The sequence below is a fragment of the Cyanistes caeruleus genome, chromosome 17 (genome assembly GCF_971803275.1).
Source record: "Cyanistes caeruleus chromosome 17, bCyaCae1.hap1.1, whole genome shotgun sequence".
NCBI lineage: Eukaryota > Metazoa > Chordata > Aves > Passeriformes > Paridae > Cyanistes > Cyanistes caeruleus.
The window spans coordinates 9,125,495-9,143,254 of record NC_141717.1 but is presented as its reverse complement, the minus strand read 5'-3'; the positions used below and the strand labels follow the sequence as shown (position 1 = coordinate 9,143,254).

Genomic DNA, 17,760 nt, shown 5'->3' with positions numbered 1-17,760 from the left:
AGGAAGGAGCCTGGGGTCTGCCTGTCTTGGTGCTTTCATTAACAGCTGTGGCATGAGAAGTACTGATCAAGTGCACAGGCTATAAAAATGGAATTATACTGCTGGCAGAGGACTGAAGGACAGGTGTTTCATGTAAGAATCAGATGACCTTGCAGATTGCAGTGATAAAAATGGGATGAATTCAATAATAATAAACACAAGGTTCTCCACTTGCCTGCCTCTAACAATACATTTTCTGTAAAACCTCAGCAGTCAGAAACAACCAAGAACCCAGTGGTGCCAGCTGGGCTTGAATGACAATGAGTCACCAACAGAAAGCAGCTGAGAAAAATCCCAGAATGTAATCACAGACACTTCTAACGATACAGCACAGTATTAATTGCATTTTATAAGACTTCATGTGCTACATGCAGATGTATATAAAGAGATAAATAGCAGTGCATAAAAACTTGATGAAACTGAGATGGAACAAAAATAAGCAGTTATGAATTTTCCTCAGGTAAATTTGTCCTGGCAGTTAGAAGACATTCTAAAGCAGGGAGGCTCAGCAAAAGCCTTGCTAGAAGCCAGGCTGGTTTTAAATGGAGCCTGGTAGGTTCACACATAGAATTATGAGATGAGGCAGGTGGCAAAACACATTGGGACCGTGCTTCCTTGGAGCTGGCAGGTCTTTAACTCAGCTTAAAGGACAGCAGAGGTGTCCATTCATCCCATCTCGTGCTGAGGGGCAGCGTGAGAACCATGAGAGCCAGCAGCTACTCAGAGCAATTCCTGCACTGAGCCACAATTCCTGCACTGAGCCACGATTCCTGCACTGAGCCACGATTCCTGCACTGAGCCACGATTCCCTCAGCAGCTCTCCCTGTGGGTGCTGCAGGTGGGACCTCTCCAATGCAGCCCCACTGAACTTGCACCACCTTCTGCCTCAGCTTTCAGTTCTTTAAACACCTCTTTAAACCTGACAAAAGAGTAGAAATTTTAAAAGCAGCCTCATACAGTCCTGAACAATTAAATAATAATCCTGCTCTTAGCAGGCTGGGGCTGGATTTGCAGGATCTGCATTTCTGACAGTATGCAATTAATTCCCAGGAGTTGCCAGACACACCAAGGGGGTTGAAAGGCTCCAGCCTTTTGTAATAAATAAGCATCAAAAATGAATTTACTATTAGCTTCCTACAGGGAACCAAATACACATAAATAGTTATTACAATTACAAAATCGTGTCAAAAAATATCAAAGGCTCATGTTTTCCTGCCTTGCCAACAAGCTAGAAATGCTGCTCCACCTATTTCTCCCAATCTGCACCTTCTTCTAGCAGACTAAATGGACAAGTTGAACTGCAGGCAAAAGTATGATATTGAATATTACAGTCTTACAGATTAATTTGCTACAACAGAATGTACTGAAGACCTTCAGCTGAGCGTGGCTCAGAATTGGCTCGTGCTGTACAGCACATAATGAAACAGCCCCTGGTCTGAGGATTTTGCAGGGACACGTGGTGTCCAGGCAGAGCCTGGTGTTCCAGCAGGTCCATCAGGTGCAGGTTAGCCTGGGAAGGGCAGTAATGTGGAGCAGAAAGAGGCACACTGTGATGCTGTTCCTGCCATGGCAGGGAGAGACCCTGGGATGGGTTCTGCTGCTGGAACCTGGCTCCAAATGAGGCAGTGACCCCCAGGGATAGGCACAGCCCTGCAGATAGACAATGGCCTTCACACTCCCAAATAAAAAGCAGAAAAGGGTTAGTGTCACAGGAGGGATCAGCTTCTGGTGGCCTAAAACATCATTTCTCCCACCCTTCCAGTGTCACAGCCCAGTGAGGCAGCCCATCCAGAGAAGTGCCCAGGCCCCTTGCTGTCCCTGCAGATCTGCCTTGCAGGTGGGATTCCCCTCATGACATGAAGATGTCATGTAGAAAGTCCTCACCAGCCACTCATCCCAGCTAGCAGAGAGAAATTAATCTCAGCCACTGAAAATGCCAAAATGCAGGAGAGGGGACACATGCCATGGTCACAAGTCGTACATTGTACAAATGAGGACAATGAGCCCTGCCTCCACCAGCCACCCTGCCCACTTGGCAAAGGGCAAAGAGTTTAAACAGCCAAGACTTTTCCCTCCTGGATTTTATAATGGAGTTTGCAGCCCAGCCTCAGGACAGCCAGACTTTCCAACAGGATTGGAGACACTCAGCCTTGTGAATTAAATATCACCGTGAGCCTGGTGACGGGCAGTGGCTTCCAGCAGTACCTTCCTAGTCATTTGTCACAGTCATCTTTGTAAATGTAACTGATTCTGCTGGACTGAGCTCCCACAGGTTTTTGTCCTGCAGGTGCAGACATTTAGCATTGCTACATTTCTAGAATAAAAGTGTGAGTAAAAGACCAAATCTGAGATGCCATGTTCAGGAGGAAATCCATGAGCCTATGACTAGTGCACATCTCAGGTATTGGGCTAAAATCACACAGGGCTGCAGCTAAACAAAACGGTTCATTTTAGCAAACATTGCTTAAAATGGTCTTCAGCAGACATCCAGTTTCCTGAATTTATTCTGTGTGTGTTTTATTTTTAATAGGTCTCCACTCTCCCCCATATCCTTTAATGAAGAAAAATACATTACAGACTGTGGAGTTTCTCCTCCTTTTTCTTTCATGTACTTAGGAGTTTCAGAAAAAGCAACCTAATTGAACTGTGGGCAATTTTAAGGAAGGGACAACTGTGCCCAGTAACACGGGAGCAGAGGAATAATTTACATTACCTCCTCTTTTAAGCTTTATTGCTGGGGCCAATTTAGACAGAAACAACCCAACCCCCTATCTCTTGCTGTGCATCCTGAACAGGTCAGATGATGTCAGATAATTGCTCTGCTTGTGTTTAAGACAAGAAGTTCATGTTGGTGATGTTGAGCCATGAGGTGCAGCATGCTCCAGCTCCTCCAGGAGCTTCTGCTCTCTCTGAGCTATCAGCCCAGCTCCAGGCTCAAAAATGGTCACCTGTCCTCCCCCTGTCACCATCACAGCCCAGAAGCCCACTCAGACCCCCTTTCCCTTCTCACCCTGCCCCTGCTCACAGACAGGCAGGGCTGCAGGGCTTCCCCACACCCTGGCCCTTTGTCCAGCCACTGCCTGGCAGGGACACTGCAGGCATCTGCTGCATGGCAAGTTTGCATGGAGGCGAAAATGGGGAAGTTTGGGGAGGTGCTGCTATAAGCAACCCCTTATCCCTAGACTAGAGAGCAGTACACAGAGCTCAGGGTGAGAAGCCAAGACCAGAAGATGCTACTATTTTGATTTTGAATTGTAGATGTCAAATTAATCATATTGTCTACAACTCCCCAATCTGATCAAATTTATCACCAATAGAGGTTGTGTAGGGAAAAATTAGCTGAAAGCTGCTTTATAGATTAAAGCTGACTCAGATTAGAAAAGCACAAACTAAGTACAGAGAACCAAGGACTATCCTGATATATAAAAGCATTTGAAAGGAGTCCCCCTCAGTGCCAGCACAGCTCCAAGTGGACCAGAGGTGCATCCTCCCCCTGCAAAGCTCCACACACCAGTGGTGAGGACAAGGAGCAGCCCTGAGTGCACTGATGGGGTGTAATGTGCCCCATGTGGGGTGTAAAAGCACCCTCAGTCTGGCTGATCCAACCAACAGGCACAACTGCAAGTCATCCAAACCATCTCTTGAAGCTGCATCCCAGAGGATCTCCAGCAGACATCTGGCCACAGCTGGCTGCTTAATCAGCTGCCTGCAGGAAGAGCCTCATGCATAATAAACCAACTTCATTTAAGCCGATCTTGCACTGGTGTGACCTTTTCCAGGAGTGGGTTTGGGTAAACTCCAGCAATCAACAGCACTGAAGCTCTGCAGCTGCGGGAGGGGAGGCTGCGGCTATCGGGGTGTGGGAGCCCAGGGGTGCAGCCAGGAGCAGAACACACGGTGTTTGTGTCTGTGAGCACTGCGGGGAGATCAGCAGCACTCGGGGGATGATCAGGCTGCACATCTGCAGGCTGGCTGGAGAGGCTGCTTTACATGCAAAGCCACCACACGGAATGTGAGCTACAGCAGCGGTGACTCAGAGGGGAGAATGAACGGGGAAGGGAGGAAATGTACAGTTTAATTAAACTACTCAGAATTATCAAAGTGGGGAAAACAGAGGAGCAGCACAGGGAACTCCAGGGGCAGTGGCTGTCACCTCATACGGGAGCACATTCGTGTAAATTAAAGGAATTCCAATCAAGAGCATCAGTGGGTCTGGAGGGAGGAATCCAGAGACATCAGGACAAGGTTCAGGCCACTCAGAGTCATAGTATCATTTAGGTTGGAAAAGACCCTTAATCACCTTAAGTCCAGCCGTGGTACAAAGCAGAGAAAGGCCAGAGTTCCTCTGATCACCACCTCAGAGGGGTTGTACGAGGTCTCTGCATAGACTGTGGGTGCTGCAGACCACGCACCAGGGCCTCCCCTTCAAGGCCTGTCCCCATAACCCTCAGTCTTGTCTTAATTAGGGCCAGAGTGAGTATGGCAACAACACTGCAGAGGAAAGTGCTGCTTCCAAGTTACATTAGTTTTGAGTGGCAATATTTTGGCAGCAGGGAGGCCCCTCCTGCAGCACAGCCTCCCCTGCCCCATCCCAAAGCAGAGGGGGCTGCCAATGCAGGACATTGCCTCAAGAGAAGAACACATTAAATTTAAGGCTCTGCACAATCACAGACATTAACAGCAGCACTTAACAGAACCACACACTTGTTCAGTAACCACCTGCCAGCCTGAGCAGTTCCTGCACTGCAACCAGCAGACACACTGCAAGGTTACCCTAAGCATGGATGCAGCCACAATCCAGCAGCTGAAGGCACTGGCAGAGATGGCAATCTATCAGTGCTGCTAAGGTACATTAAACAAAACCAAACCATTCTCCACTTGGGCCTCTCTGCACTAGTTATCCTCTTACACCCCCATAAAGCAACACAGGAGAAATACCAATATATTTGTGGGGTTTTTAGCAGCTGAGTTTGTCATTATTTCTCCCCACTCTGTTAAAGTCTTGGGGAGATGTGTGAGGACTCCTGCTCTGTGGTGAGTCCACTGGCCTTGCCCACTTAGGGAGGTGTTTGATTGATAGCAGAGTGAGAAAGCCCCAGATGGCAGAACATGCTGCCTCACCAGCATTCCCACTGTGCCTCTTCAGCAGGGCAGGACTCACCTGCAGAGACCCAGGACAGATTCATGAGCACCAAATTGCAGGGCTCTGCTCCCACTGGAGCAGGGGTTAAACTCCAAGAGAGAGCTGAGTGAAGATACAGGTCAAGCAGCTCCACATGGTTTTGGAACCAGGTTTAAAAGATTTAAATGTCCCAGGAGATGAAAGTATTGGCTACTAAATGGATTCAATAAAACTCATCCTCATGCTCACAGGAGACTGAGCACTTAAAATCTACATTGCACACATTTTCTAGTGATTTTCTGGAAAACTGGCTATTACATTACAAGTTAAAAGACTGCTGTAATTTTGTTTGTTTTGTTTTCTAAAAGATAAAACTCAGGCAGGTTTTGACCATATAGTCCTCCTGTCTCCAGGAGGCCATCAGACATCCTTCTTGGCTCACAAGCCACACACCTACCCATGGCCACGCTGGGACCACAGCCTGTTCCTCCCACATCCATTTCTCTAATGATCACTGTGTCACAAAGAGGAACACTGACCCCTTTCTTGTCAGTCAATAGTTCATGGCAGTCAGCATCAGACAGGGAAAATTCAGCTTTTGAATTCTTACAGGTGTTCTGTCCTTGTCCTTCAGAGCAGGTTTGTACACGCAGAGTTCCCACCTTTACCTGGAGCCACACCAGCCTTCTACAACAAACAGCTCTGCTGACTCCACATGAATCCAGTGGGCCCTGAGAGCTTGGCAGCCTCTGACACAGCTCTCACATTATAGGGAAGCAGGTGGAGAAATGAATGTTGCTGTGGGTTCTCAGATTGGTAAATACCAGCCTCCTGACTGGTGGGAGTGCCACCACCCCCACCTCACCTCCCAGCAAAGCCATTTCCTGCACCTGCAAAGCCCCATCTCCTCAGACAGCACTAGCACGTTCCCAGTGGCCACAGGAGGCTCATTGGTGGGGTCTGTGACACAGCCCAGACACGCAGGGGCTGGGCAATGTGAGCTGCTCATGTCCGGTGAGCTCCCAGCTACACCCCGGGTGATCAGAAGAAATGATATTTCCAAGGCAGCTCAGCTGGATAAGCCTTTTAAATCACATTGTTCTCACCAAGGCATCTCAATTTTACAGTTCCTAAACCCAGCCTCTCCTTGATGTAAATAAACAAGCAAGAGCTGAAGGCTGAGTTAGTGCAGGACAAAGGACATGCCAATACCTGCAGGCACACGAGCACTTTGTGAATCCAGTTTATAATGAACTGGGCACACTGCTAAAGTTTGGCCAGGCTGGCCTCTCAGCAGGTACAGAGATTTGCTTCCTGGCCTGGGGGTAAGATAGACAGCTGCTTTCCAGGATGTGGGGATGCTCCTCAGGATCACTGCCTGGATTTTTTTTTTTAATAAATAGTTTGTTTTGAGAACATTGTTGATGCAAAAATCCGCTGGAAGGATTACTGCAAATTGATGAACCTACATTAAAGAGCCAATTTTTAGCCAATGCATGATTTCCAGAAGACCTCTTCCTCCCTCAGGAAACCACAATGTACACAGGGACAGCTGTACTACAGCCAGTGCCACCTGACAAAGCTGTAACAAGCCAAAAGTGGCTCCATCAATAACACCAAATGCTGTCAGTGCCACATCTGGTCACTTGGGACAAGTTTCTGTTGCAAAGACACTTTACTTCATAGCCTGATTGTAGAGGAAAAGCTGAAGATTTTTTCAATGGTTAAAGGATTCAGGAACAAGAACTCAACAAGTCACAAGTGGACAGAAGGCTGCAAACTGTGGAAACAGAGCCAGGGCTGGGAAATCCAGGAGACCAGGCCACAGTGTACTTTCCACAGTGGCTGTTAAAGCATTTTAGTCCTTTCTACCATCTTGAAATCTCTGGGGGGATGGTGGGAGAGAACCACCTTGCATGTCCTGAGCAAACACAACATTCAAGGGCAGAGGAGAGACTGTTCTGGCATGTCCTGCAGCCCAGCACATGGTGGAAGATCTACGAGCAGGCCTGGGACATCTCAGCCACCCAGAGCAGTGACACTGATGGCAGCTCTCAGCCTGGACCGTGTCCCAGACCTGGCACCTCACTCAGCTCCTGGGCCACAGGCCACCAGATAATGGTGTAATGACACTTAACCAGACATTGTGATAACTTCACTGTCCTGGGAATAGCCACAGCAGGAGCAGATAACCCCCCACACCTGCATTTCCGACCTGCCCACAGCAGGCTGTGGAGCTCACCGCCGTGCTTTGTGTACATTTGGAAAAGTCGTGTTGCGAGTGTCCTGCAGTGACTGCTGCAGTAGTGGAGTCCAAGGTGAGACAGTCACGCTGCAGAACTGATCCTGCACATGGCTGCTGGAGCAGAGTGCTCCAGAGAGCCTCCAGATGGTCCTTCTGGCACTGCTTTATTGTGTTTGCCAGGGACACCCCAGAAAACAGTATGCAGGCATTGAGTTAATGAAACTAGCTGCTAGGCATGAAGGGTTAACAGTTCACCTAGAAAGATTAATTTATGCCCCAAACCCTTTCTGTTGTCACTTACTGAGAGAAAAAAGTTAAGCAGTGTAAAATGGGCAGTGATAATTGCGTTTCCTTAAGGACGTGTCTGGCAGGAGGTCGCTATCTGCTCCATGAAGTACGTGACCATGATACTGTCATTTTGACAGAAACAATGTATGCAGTCATTAATCTTACAAATTAAAAACCCATAAATCTCTGTTAAACCCACTGTCATTGATTAGGAATTGCATTACCACAATACACAGAAGCCTTTTAATTTTGTTTTTCCTCCAAAATGAATAAACAGGTCTGTTCAGTTTATCTTCTCCTATAAGTGATAAAGGGTAAAACCGTTTCATGGCTATGCATCATCGTTTTGGAACAAAATCATACCTAAGAAGCTTGGGAAAGGGGGGAATGAAGAAGAAAAATCAGTTTCCAGGGATTTAGCCCAACTACCTATTATTACTTCTCAGGAGTATCAAATGCTGAGGCAGAATTTGTCAAACCTTAAATCTTGTAAATTTGGTTGGTATACACCCTCTGAATAATCCAGCAGGTCTCCTCATGAAAAAGATAAGGCATTTGTTGTGTCAAACTTTTACCTGCTTGCCTACTTTATTTTAATGCCCCTAGTCACTGGAAATAGTCCCGTTTGATCAGTTATCCAATCAATTGACCTTCCAAGCTAACAGGTAATTACTTCTCATTACAGTAATGACTCAGTAATTCACATAAATGACTAGGAAATCTACAGCCTTCTTCTGAATTTTGACATCTGGGTGGTGCTCTAAAATGCAAAATGCAAATGCAAAATGCTCTAAAATGCAAAAGTAGACATGAACTTCAGAATACGAGACAATTCAATTAGAGACAGGGATTGATGTTCTGATAGTTCAACGCACAAATTCTCTCCTAGACCAGCCTGACTCCATCTTCACTACAAACCCTGCAGTTCTGGTGTGATTAGGTCACCACTTCACTTTGTTCAAGTATTTGGGAAGCAAAGTAAGGTCTTTCTGATTATTAGTTATGAAATGGGGACCTACTGTTCAGATTTAGCCATCTGTCAGTTTTATTGTTGGCAGGATACATATGAAAGAAGACTTGTGAGAATAAGGACTCAGACAAGAGCTTCCTGGGGGATGTTTCTGAGAGCAGCTGGTGAGCACAGGAATGGGAGAGCGAGCAGCCATGGATACACACCCAAGGCAGGACCAATGTCCCAGCTGCATTCCAGTAGCTCCAGCAGGAAACAGAAAGGGTTCAAGAACTGAAACTTGTTCAACTCTTCTACCTTCTTCACTCACCTTTTCTCACAATGCCCATTCCCTGTAACTACCCCTGACTTCAAACAAGGGGAAAAGAAACTCTACAAGCTGTCGGAGTTTGGATGCAAGCACCTCAATGGAGGCTAATTAAATATAGCATATGTTCTCTTTTAGTACTTGTTTACAGCTGGAAGATCAAATGGTTTTCTCAGACTTTGATCTTGATGCTTCTCCTTGAAAAAACACACAGACAACTTCAATGGACCCTAGCTGCAACTTTTTAGGGATGATGTTGATTGGATTCAGTGCCCCTTAGCAGAGCTGCACTGCTTCAGGCTGGGGAAACAGACGGTTTTTCCAGCCTGAAAGAGGAACATACCTGTAGTAATACATCTGAACAGCTTGGGCCACGAGGTGCTCCAGCCAAACTGTATTTAGAGTTTATTATCAGACCATCTGGAATTTCTCAAGGTTGCTGAGACATAAGCTATTCTAAAAATAAGAAAGATGAGGCTGAAAAACAAGAAAACAGGACCACAAGAGCCAGATTACAGAGGGCAGTGGAACACCTGGACTGTCACCAATCCTGTGCCACGAGAGGTGTGTGCAGAGCGTGTGGACAGGATAGGGGCACCAATGAGAAGATGCTTGTTCACATGAACAGTCTCAGTTTGTCCAGTCACTTGCTGACTTCATCTTTTCAGGGGAGGTAAGAAGCCAGTGCCCAAATCAAGCTCTGTAAACCAGAATCAAAGCCTTCTTCCCACCCCATACAGAGTGGGAGAGAAATGCAGGGACAAACTTGCAAGTTATTGCATTGTCTTTGGTGACACCAATGCAATTTTAAACAAAACCTTTTTGTGTGTTTCAACCCCTCTCCAAATACTAAACCCAAAAGCCTTAATCCTTCTCCACCCCATCTTGGGAGTCTCTCAGCCAGCACAGCTTTTACAATGACATGCTCCTTCCCTAATCCTGATTTATGCTAATGTTGTTCTGGAATTGATTACTAGGGCAAACTGCTTAGTGGTGTCTCTCCAAATCAATATTTCTCTGCTCTCAAACCACTCAGTTGTCCTCCCCCAGAGCAAAAGCCCATGTGAAGTGCCCAGTAACTTCAGCAGAATTTCAGTGAAGGCCAGCAGTGCAGATCCTCCACCACGCTCAGTCGATCAACCTTTATGGATTTCAGTGGAGCTGCACTGATCTGCGCTGGCTGGTGATTTAGACCAGCATCATTACACAGTAGGAGCCTAAATAAGTTTTTACACCTTTTCACATCGCCTATAAAGCAAGGCCTGGTAGCATCTGCAATGGGCAGCAGCTCCTTTTGGGTAGTTAACAGCCCACACAGCAGCAAATCACCACTAATGTCTGGTTCTCATATCACAGGGGCTGCAGAGCACACCCACCTCCAGAGCTGCATTCAGAACTGCTGCAGCTGAAACTTCAATCATCTCCAAAGAGGCCAACTTGACCATGCCTTAAAATCCTTCCTCACCTTCCCCTTCAAGGTTTCCTTTGGGGCAGAAGCAGGTGCCCCTCAGCTCAGGGGCTGTGGTGGTGGCCACACAGGCAGGGCAGGAGAGCATTTCCCAGCTCCCTGTCTGGAGATGAAAACCTGTGGTTTCACAGGTATTTCCACTCAACAGTGTCTGGAGGGGACAGGAGGTATGTCCTTTTCCAGTTTAGGTCATGATGAAGAATGTGATTCACAGACCTAAATGCAAGTGAATTTTGTGCAAGGACCCGTCCTAACCCACAAAGAAAGAAGGTACCAAGGTGTGGGTCCTACAGCAAGTTAATTTCTCCCCCATAAAATATATCTGGGCCTGAAGCCAATTACTTCAGTGTCTGTTTCATGCTAACATTTAGGTCAGAAGCAACTGAATTAAACAAATTCAAATTCCATTTGAATTTTTAGTCTTTATGGTGGTTTGCCTTAAAAGAAAATTGGTTCTCAGAAAGTCCCAGGCAACTGAGTAAATGGAGGCATTTTTATTCTCAAGATGGGCACCCAAAAAAAGGGAGAGGGAAGCCATGAGCACTGCTGCTGAGCACTGGTCTGGTAAAAGAGGAAATTATTCCCAGCTCCCAAACTGTAAAGAATTTGGGTAGAGTTCCTTATTTGTAAATGTGAATTTATTTTAATTAAAATAATTTGGCATTATTTCAGCACTGTTTAAGTTATTTTGGCAAAACTAGTAAATCTGATAATTCAGGACTGAATATAACCAATTAGATTTACTGTATGATACACCATAATCTGATCAAGCAGTCTCAAAGGATTTGACTTGTTAGCATTTCAAAAGCATAGGAGGTTTGTGAATAATTTATCACACTTCTTTCAAGCTCATCTTTGTTAATTCATTATGTAAAGATAAGGCAGATATTATACAGAGATATTGTGCCATATATATTTTAACTTGTGTTAATCTGTTGCCAAAGACACCCCCTTTTGACAGACAGCTCAATGAAAATAACAGGTACTGAAATTTTTTTAGGAGCAGATGAGGGTTGTGGCTTTCAAATTTCAGTTTTGGAGATAAGGGAACTTCCCACAAACCCCTCCACCCTTTCTGAGAAAGAAGATTTGTTCATTTACTTCTCCCTGGTTTCCTGTCTCAAGCCTCTCTGTCTCACTCAAGTTTAGTTTTAACACATCCGCTCATCCTTCTGCTAGGAGCTACAGCATTTCTTGCATCAAAACCTCTGGAAACAGAATCATCAGCTGGGTTAAACAAACCCACAGCAGCTCAGTTCAGCCTGGTTCAGAAGGTATTTTTCCCCCTGTCCACTCACACAGGCTGTGAGCAGGCATTTGCTCACCCAGCTCAGCACCAGACTTCACTCCCTCCTCTGCCTCACAGCAGCTGTTCCAGGGAAGGAGCTTCCTGCCTCCCTTGATCCCGAGGGCACACTCACCACAGGTTATTTTCCTTTGTTCTTCTGCCCAGCAAAGAGTCATTCACCAGAGGCTTGAATTCCTGTCTACAAACTTTACCTTTTCCATTTGGAAAAGGGCACACGTTCATTGCTTGCTCTGTTTTCTGGGAGCTCAGGGCAGCAGGATAACTCTCCAGGGATACAAACACACAGCACAGGGACCTCTTCTACCTGTGAATACCAAACAGTGACCAGCAGTGCTCACCTGGAAACCTACAGTGAAAATCATCTCACCTCATAAGTGGTAAATAGTTACCACATAAGCAGCTGCAATTCAGACACTTCTCTTGGAATATGATGGATCTCCCTACTCAATTTAGGAGTGTAGACAGATACCCTAAACTTCATAGAATGATACCCTAAACCCTAGAATGATAGAAAACCCTGTGTTCTTCAGCTAGGAGAGGGACTAAAATTCTGCACTTTGAGACTGTAGCTGTGGAAAGCAGCACTGCTGATGCAGGCAAGCAAAATTATGGTCTTACCCATAGGAAAGAAGAAATCACTTGGAGATTTCTTAGAAATCTATGCCAGGGCGAAAGGTTTAGGCAACTTGAAAGGATGTTTGCTGAAACTGAAGGCAACTTGAAACAGAATTGTATTAGTAAAAGCTACAGACATGTAAATGAGAACTCTGTAACCCAGCAAGCACAATTCATGAATGAACATTACTGCTCTCAGTGAGGGCTGGGACCATCTGAGGAAGTCCCTGCTGCATCCAGTTCAATATTGTGCTATCCAACAACCCTTTGTGGGAAAACAGCACTTTAAGTGTCCTTTGAACCAAGGCTGACAGTGATTGCTATCACAGCTCAGCCAGACTTCTCCATTATAAGTACTCTGAGGATCAGGACTCAAAGTTTGGCTAAGTTACATGGTCAGCATCTGCACCAAGAAAAAAAAACTGTGTATGGAAGCACACTGTAAGATGGCCTTTTAACTCATACCTGTGATGGTGCTCTTGTGCAGTACTGAGCTAAAAAAGAAATCCAGCAATAAAGTTGGAATAATCCCAACATCTAATAATCTTCCTTAGCAATTTGGATTTTTTTTTTTCCAACAATAATGAGCTTTGAATTATATCATTAGCTAGAATGCAAATTCTGATCCAGGAAGCTGTATTTTATCTTGATTCCATTTTCAAAACCATCTGGACATAAACCACACAGATGAAGTAGCATCAGAAATACATGGCTATTACTAATTATGGTATGCTGTGCCATTTCTCCCACCACCTGCTAGCAATGACACAACATTACTCAAGAATCAAGCTTGATAAGCTTGATGAATAATTTTAATATTATTTTATTCAGCTTGCAAATTATCTCTGAGCAGATTTTTTCTCCCCCAACCCTTCCCTGTATCTATCTTGTTATTTAAAGTTACTCACAATGGTTTCAGTGACTAATTTCTGATCTGTAACTTGTTTATGAGAATTGTGTTGCAAGTGTTTGAGATTTGAAATTCAAAATTTGGTGTAGTTTAGATTTGACATGTAATTCAGTAGTGGTTTACTCCCTGATAACAACTCAGTCATCCTCCCAGGGTGAATATTTACGTATGAGAACTCAAAGCTCATTTTTTATCAATGTGTAGTGGCTCCTTACAGCTTGCTGTACACCTTCACAGAATGTTCTAAGAATGCAGAAACAGTGAAAATATTAAGGAAGCTGGAGGATTGGAGAAAAGGAAGATGTAAGGAATTGCCTGAGATTTTCTGGTTTTATGGGATTAGCTTCAAAAGAGTAGAAGCTTCGTAGAGTCAGCTGTTCCAAACAATGCTTCAAAAAATGTTCACCCACCACTGGATCAATTAACAGGAGGCTTCACAAGCACCTGCAGGCAAAGGCAATGACCTTGTGAAAACAATTGTTCATGTCCCAGCCTTCCTGCACAGGTAAGAGTGGCCTTGTTAAGGCAGAGCTCTAATCCTGAGGAGTTGCTCACTGAATTCTGCTTCCTCACATTTCCCATCTGTTAACCTCCAGACATGCATCAGTTTCCTCTTGAAGCTGGACATATTTGAAAGCACAATATAAACTGAGCAAGGCACTTCTCAGATGGGAGAGGGGTAAAGCAGGATATTCCTACAATCTCCCACCTGCTCAGATCCAAGCCTACATTTTGGGAGGGATATTATCACACTGCGGGTCCAAGGAGACAACACATCCCTCTCCTCTGTAAACCCCTTCCAGAGCAGCTCAGGAAGTCTCCATTCAGCCCTGTGCAATTCTGAAGAAAGCTGAAACACAAGGTAGGCACCCCCAGAAGAAGGATTTACCCACATGGAGCAGAATGCTGGGAGAAATAAGTGCCCAGGACTGGGGAGCTGAGCATTGAGAAAGAGCACAGCCACTGCAAACCACAGGGATCAGACCTGCTGCCACCTATCCTCCACAGGCACTGACACTATTCCTGCAGTCAAATATTTCTGGAAATATCCTGTAGTATATGCTGAATTTAAAAAATAATAATAATAATAATTCAGAGACCCTTCCTTGGCTGATATTTTGCAGGGGTCTGAAGTACTCTAAAAGCATGACACATGAAACTTGTGAGAAAAACTTGCACTTTCAGTACAAAACAGACTTACCAAGGAGTAGAAAAGGCTTATGAGGCAGCTGTAGCATCTGCCCCATCAGACTACACCTCATGTAACACCCTGGGCCAAAATGCTCTGATTTTATCACACTGTTTTTTTACACAGGATAGCACAAGCAAATCACAAAGGTCCCTCCAGCCTAATGTTTATGACTGTGTCATCACAGAAGTTTCTAGAACTGCAGTGCTCACCCAGCTGCCCTGTCACAGGCATTTGAGGGCATGCAGTGATGTATCATAACCAATATTAAACTTAATTATTAATTAAAACACCTTAGAACAGTTAAAGTTCAGTATTAATTTTATTCTATTAATTATGATTAAAGTACTTTCCACAACTTGCTAGTAGCATTTTCTTCATTAAGGCAGCAATTTTACTCATTAGTTTTCATCTGCAAGTCAGTTTCACACTAGCACTTGGGTTTGCTTTGTAAAAGTAAAAGAATCAAAAAGAGGAACCAAATCCACTCTTTCCAATGAAAAGTTCTTCTGTGCTTCAGCTCAGGAAGTTAATTCAGCTATATGCTCCTAATTTACAGTTCTGTCCCAGGGAGATGAAATGCACAGTCAAGCTCTTTACAGGTTTAATTGAATAAGACAGAACCACTTTGATAGAAGATTTAAGTGAGAAAGAAGGGGAAACCTTCTCAAAGCTAGATTAATACTCCAGTGGGTGCTTCAGATTAACTCCCAAGTTCTGCCTGTTTCTCAGCTATGCAGAACAGTCACGTTTGCAGTTTCCCTGAAAGTTTTTGTCCTGGTGCTCCTGGGTGAAATGCTCAGGTTCCCCCCTCCACAGTGATGTTTCCCAGCAATGCACAAGATCTTTGGCTATCTGTCAGGGTGACTCACACATTCAGACTGGCTCCTGTTTGATGTTAGTCACCAGGAAAACAAAGCTTTTGCCTTCCTTCATATGACTTCTTTATCCTCAGATCATAATTTATTGTGTCCTCCTTACCAAGGAAAATTTTATTTAATGGAGAAGAAACCAAACTAGGTTTTAGAATCATTTTGCTGAAAATAAAATGCTCTGTCTGGCACAGTTGGGCATGGACAGCACACATTACTGGCAGCAGCAAGTGGCTAAAGCAAGGATAACAAACATGAAAGGATAAAATCCAAAAAGTGGGGAAAGGACTTTGGCACTAGGACTGCAGGCTGCAAATCTGTTTCCTACTGCTGTGTCTAACCCCAAGAGAAAGGTGAAGAACTGAGGTTTGGGTGGTTCTGTGGGACCAGGAATAGGGCACAAGGTGCTGCCTCTGATAAAGTCCTGCTACACCAGGGCAGCAGTCAGAGCCTTGACTCCACACAGTGCTGGGGAACAGACATCATCACAAGGCATGAGGTGAACGTCTCTGGGCTTCACCATAAATTGCAAACTACTGTAAAGGGCCTGTAGGGGGAAGGAAAGAGATGGAGAGACCCATCTAATTCTTTAGACCTCCACCACAGCTGCCTAACTACAGCTGGCTTGGGAAATGACTGTCATGGGGCCCAGATCTCTACCAGCCAGTGACATTTCTCCTACTCAGTACCTCTCAGAGAGCTCAGGAAGAATGTCAGGGGTCTCTGACGTCTGAGGCACACACCCACTGTGATCACTTGGATGTCAAGTCTATAAAACAGGGTCTTTTCCTCAAAAGCTCAGGTTGCTCAGAAGCAACCTGACTTGTCTCATTTTGAAACTACATGAGTACCCACACACACCTTTAATTAAATACAAACCTGGACTTCACACCCCACAGGCTTCTGAAGAGCTTGAAAGTCACCCAAAGGATTTGTTCTTGGGGAGTCCAGCCCTGGCACCACAGGAGCATCCAGGTTTCATTAGCACAGCTCCTGCACATTTGAGAGCACCATGGATCACCAATCTATAAACCACACAGCCATGCTCTAAAGACAGTAACAAAGCTTGTAGTGCTTACAAGCCACAAACATTAAATGGTATGTATTGCTTATTTAAAAGCATCACAAGGTTCTTATTTGTGTGATTAACAACCTGCTCAGTGCTATAATCAAATGAGAAGCCCGGATCTTTGCTGACCCCAAAACACTTAAAACAATCAGGAACAGCTATATAAGAACTGTCCTCCATTTTACTTTCCCATTTTACCTTTCCACAGAGTTTTCTCCTCTATTATTTCTCCTCTTTCTCCTCTACACAGCCCCCAGCAAGATGACATAAGTCCTTCCAGGTCCTTAAAAGCATTCCCACAGACCTATTTTTAAGCCTGCTAAAGTCACCTTGTTAATTGTGTCTTCTCAACTTCCTCAGCTGACCATTGCCAAGGGTCACTTCATTTTAGGGAGGAATTTGGCTGTTTATGTAGATATTCACATATCATTTTCACAGCACAGACTTTAGCAGAGCAAACATCTGATCTGGATCCTGATGTTCTGTCACACAAGCTGTACTTTGTGGCTCAGGGTTTGGTGAGCACCTGTGTTGATAAGCAATGTTAAACAGCATGCTCAAGAGGATGCTGTGAACATGGTGTGTTAACCCCCTCAGAGTCCTCCCCAACAGCCAGGGAAATGCTGTGCATGATTCAGGTGTAGGAGACAGGCAAAGCACCTGAGCTGATCTTAACTACCTCAGGCTGGAATTAATAGAAACACAGGAGAGAGCCTGGCTGGCCCAGGCCAGGCAGGGAGCAGAGCTGGACCTGACAAGTCACCTCATGGTGGTGGAGTGGCTGCAGCCACGCTGTTGGCAGTAAATCAGCTGGCTCCAGCAGAGCCCACTCAGGGAGGGCAGCACAAACCCCATCCACAATGATTCTTCTTTGCCCTCAGACCCACCACCCTGACCCACCGTGTCCCCTCTGCAGTCATCAAGGCAGCAACAGGGGCCTGTACTAACTTTGCTTGCTCTCATCTTACCTCCTCCTCTGGGAAAGTTTTGAGCCTCCTAACATTTGCCACCAGCTGTCAAGATAATTAGAATTATTGTTTATCACAGCAAAGCCCTTTGACTGACATCCCTGTGAGAGGGCAGAGCTACTGTCCTGTGGCAGAGCTGGAGATAAGCACAGAGTGCCATTAATTTTGAGGCAGGTAGAGAAGAGCAGGGATGTTACTCCTCCTTTGGCTTCCCCTTTATAGCTCTTATTTAAGAGATGACAATGCAGTTTCTTGAGTTTAGCTTTATCTTAAGTGGGTCAGACAGTCCTGGCTGCTGTTTCTTAATGCAATGCTACATCCGGAGAGCGAAGAACAGAGCCCAACAAATCTTGGGAGGAAGATGCATTTTCACTCTTTTATAAAGGGCC

General features: G+C 45.2%; 1 long non-coding RNA gene across 1 annotated transcript in view; it reads right to left on the bottom strand.

Annotated features, from left to right (window-relative positions):
* Positions 1-17,760, bottom strand: part of LOC111935816 (uncharacterized) — an 86,251-nt gene that overhangs the window by 60,056 nt on the left and 8,435 nt on the right. The gene's annotated exons all lie outside the window — the stretch shown is intronic.